We start from the raw sequence: 4,229 nt of genomic DNA on the forward strand, positions 1-4,229 counted from the left end.
TAAGATAGCAAGAAGTTCAGAAAAAGGTCTCATTACAATGCTAAAAATCACACCCCTGGACAGAGCAAAAGTATGTTAATGAAACATATATGTATATAAATGAAATACATGGCTAAAACATAGGTATAGAGACATGCTCAATAGAGAACGTCTTATGTCAGTGGCTTGTAACCAATCACTGAGCGATACACTTACAAACATATGTATAAAAGGTACCCAAAGATAAAAACCGGTGGTGCTTGCTTTGCAAACGATTGCCAAGCACCCCTCTCTGCGCAGACTTGAAACAATAAAGATTAAGTTGGATCCTCCACCCCTGTGTGTTCATTGGCAAGAGCGCACCGGACACGAACTCACACCGTCTGTTGGGGACAACACATCCACTCCTTGCTCCCCAGCTAAAATGAAAGGACTTTCCCCTCTGCTTCTTCCCTGGGCCGGACTCCGGTGCTCCATCTGGACTAGCCTGATCACTAGAGGTCCTACATGACATGAAAAACAGTTTTCCTGTTTCTCACCCAACAGATGAGTTACTAAAATCCTTTTATGCAATCAAGATGATCAGCTCCAGAAAACAAGTTCATTAACCCACAAAAGCTTTCTTACTTTGGAAGCCCAACTGCTTGCTAGCCTCAACAGTTTGTAAAAGCCTCAGGTATTGAGCCCCAAGGTCAAACTTGGCCACGTCTGAGGTTAATTTTTGGAATTAACGGAAAGTCCAACAAGATCATGATGTGGCTCAAGGCTTCAAATTCACAGCGGTACACAGATCCATGTTTCGTTTTGACGCAGCTGGCTTTGGGTTTTCTATTGCAGTTTCAAAACTGTTTCATGCAACGGTCCAGCATTTTCAGATTTCTGTGAGTGGGAGGCTCTTGGTTTGATTCATACAAAGTCTTTTAGTGGGCACTGAGTACAAACATCAAAGGAAAACATAAGTTCACCCATTTGCACTGTACACATACTTGCCATTTTAATTATCAGAATCCTTAGTTGTATGTGGTAATTTCTTTATTCATTTCCATCCAACTTTAATTTTTGCCCCAGAAATTAGTGTTGTGGTTCCTGTTGTATGAGCCAGCAGCCACTATCACCAAGAGAATCTCCTTGAGAATGTGTTCTGAGATCAGATCAAAGACCAGATTGATGTTGTGGTGGACTCTGGGAAAGCGAGAGAGAAAAAAAAAAAAAGAGAACAAATTGGGATGTGGAACTGCTATTTTAAAACCCACAAGCATTATAAAGGAAAAAGCCCTGTAGATTAGATCAGATTTAGAAAAAGCCACCAATAGTCCTCTTGCCTTTTGTGCCAGATGTAGGGTCATTAAATAGACAGCTCACAAAGCAATCTTAAGAGCACAAGTTCAAGCCAGTAAAGACTTTTATCCTGTTTTGATTCTTCATGTTTAAATCGGGCCTGGAACATTTTTAATTTTGAAGCATTTTTCTTCCACTCGCATTTTTCCCCTAACATAAGGGTGTCAAAGATGCCCAGAGGATTATAAAAGATAGGGGGTCATCTAATCCAATGCCCTGCTCAGGCAAAACCATCCCCAACTAGATATCCCGGGCAAAACTTTGTCTACCTGGGTCTTAAAAACCTCTAAGTATGGAGATTCCACCACCTCTCTGGGTAATCTGTTCCACTTCTTTACTACCTTCCCCATGAGAGTTTTTCCTAATATCTAACCTAAACTTCCCTCGCTGCAACTTGACACCTTTGGTCCTTGTTCTGTCATCTACCACCACTGGGAACAGTTCAGCTCCATCTTCTTTGGAACCAAAGTAATATGCAGACTTACTGAGGGTGCACTCCATCCCATCTTCCAGGTCGTTGATGAAGATATTGAACAAAACCAACATGAGGACCCATCCCTAGGACACTCCACTTGATACCAGCTGCCAACTAGACATCAAGCCATTGATCTTGATGATCCAGCCAGTTTTCTATCCACTTTGCAGTCCATTCATCCAACCTGTACTTTCTTGGTTTGCTTGTGAGAAGGTTGTGAGAGACCTATCAAAAGCCTTGCTAAAGTCAAGTTTTAGCACATCCACTGCTCTCCCCATATCCACAGAACCAGTCATCTCATCAGAGAAGGCAATCAGGTTGGTCAGACGTGATTTGCCTGTGGTGAATCCATGCTGACTGTTCCTAATCATCATCTTCTCCAGGTGCTTAGAAATGGATTCCTTGAGGGCCTGGCTCCATGATTTTTCTGGGACTAAGGTGAGGCATCACCTCAGTCCCTGTAGTGCAGGAGTGGGCAAAATGCAGCCCGCCAGGCCATTCTATCCGGCCCACGGGGCCCCTAAAAAATTTAGAAAATTAATATTCATCTGCCCCTAATTGCCTGGCATGTGGCCCTTGATGGTTTGGCAAAACTCAGTAAACGGCCCTCTGCCCAAAATAACTGCCCACCCCTGCTGTAGGGTGTAGTTCTCTGAATCCTTCTACTTCCCTTTCTTAAAGATGGGCACTATATTTGCCCTTTTCCAATTGTCTGGGACCTCTCCCACTCACCATAAGTTTTCAAAGATAATGGCCAGTGGTTCTGCAATCACATCAGCCAACCCCTCCCCTAGCACCCCCTGGTGCATTGTGTCCAGGCCCGTGGACTTGTAACATCCTGATTTTCTAAATAGTCCCTAACCTGTTCTTTCATCACTGTTGGCTGCTCACCTCCTCCCCAAACTGTGTTGACAGGTGCATCAGCCTGGGAGCTGACCTTGCTTGTGGTAAAAGATTGAGGTAAAAAAAGGCATTGAAGACTTCAGCCATTTCCACATCATGTCACAAGGTTTCCTCCCCCTTCAGTAAGGGGCCCACATTCCCTGATCTTCCTCTTGCAGCTGACATACTCATATAAACCCTTCTTACCCTTCATGTCCCTTGCTAGCTGCAACTCCAATTGTGCTTTGGCCTTCCTGATTTAATCCTTCTGTGCCCAAGCAATACTCTTATACTCTTCTTGTAAGATTTCTTTTTGTGTTCTAGCTCACTGAAGCTAGCTCACTGAAGCTAAGCCAAGCTGGTCTTTCGTCATAGTTGCTAGTCTTCCTGTGTATCAGGAAGGTTAATTCCTGTGCCCTCAGTAAGGTTTATTTAAAATAAACTCCAGCTCTCCTGGACTCCTTCCCCACTCAGACTGGCCTCCCAGGGGGATCCTGCCCATCAGTTCCTTAAGCAAGCCGAAGTCTGTTTTTCTGAAGTCCAGGGTCCTTACTCTGCTGCTCTCCTTCCTTCCTTTCCTCAGGATCCTGAACTCTTATCATTTTATGGTCACTACCACCCAAGTTGCCATCCACTTCCACATTCCCCATCAATTTATCCCTATTTGTGAGCAGCAGGTCAAGAAGAACATGGCCTCTAGTTGGCTTCTCCAACACTTGCACCAGGAAGTTGCCACTAGCACTCTCCAAACACTTCCTGCATTGCCTGCACACTGCTGTATTGCCCTCCCAGCAGATGTCAGGGTGATTGAAGTCCCCCATGAAAACCAGAGCCTGTGATTGGGAAACTTCCACTAGCTGTCTGAAGAAGGCTTCATCCACCTCACCCTCCTGGTCTGGTGGTCTATAACACATACTAGAGGTGCACCGATACATCGGTCCGATATCGGATCAGCACAGATGTAAAAAAAATTGATTGCATCAGAAATCGGCCTGATATGGCCAATAATTTGGCTGATAAATGCCTGTGTATGTGCGTAGCCACAGTGGAGCACACAAGCAGCAAGTACAGCCCAGCAACTTGGAGAGCTGCATGCAGCTGGTAAGTCTGTTGTGGTAGAAAGGGAGGGGGGAGGGAAGGGGTGTGGGGGGTGCAGATCAAGGGCCCTGTGGTAAGGGAAGGCATGGGGCTGTGGCAGGGGCTAGTGCTGCTCAGCTGGGTCAGGGGAGGCACAGGAGGGAGCCACAGCTCATCTGGGGGGTGCAGGGCAGGAGTGGGGCCACTCCTGCTGCTGCCTGTACCCTGGGAAGGCATGGGGGGGCGGGGCAAGTGCCCCTGGATCTACGCAGGGGAAGGGGGCTGCAGCTGCAGGCTGGGGCTGCACTGGGCTCTTTCTGGCATGTAGGGAAGCAGGGGTTGGGCCAGGATACGCTCAAGGTGGGCGGCAATGGCGCTGGGAGGTCTTTGGGGGAGGTGGTTCTACGGCAAAATTTGGGGTGGCTCCAGCCACCCCCAGAACTCCCCTCCCACCACAGCCTGGCCCAGCCCCACCCCC

This window comes from Alligator sinensis, unplaced genomic scaffold, assembly GCF_000455745.1.
Source record: "Alligator sinensis unplaced genomic scaffold, ASM45574v1 scaffold570_1, whole genome shotgun sequence".
Taxonomy (NCBI): domain Eukaryota; kingdom Metazoa; phylum Chordata; order Crocodylia; family Alligatoridae; genus Alligator; species Alligator sinensis.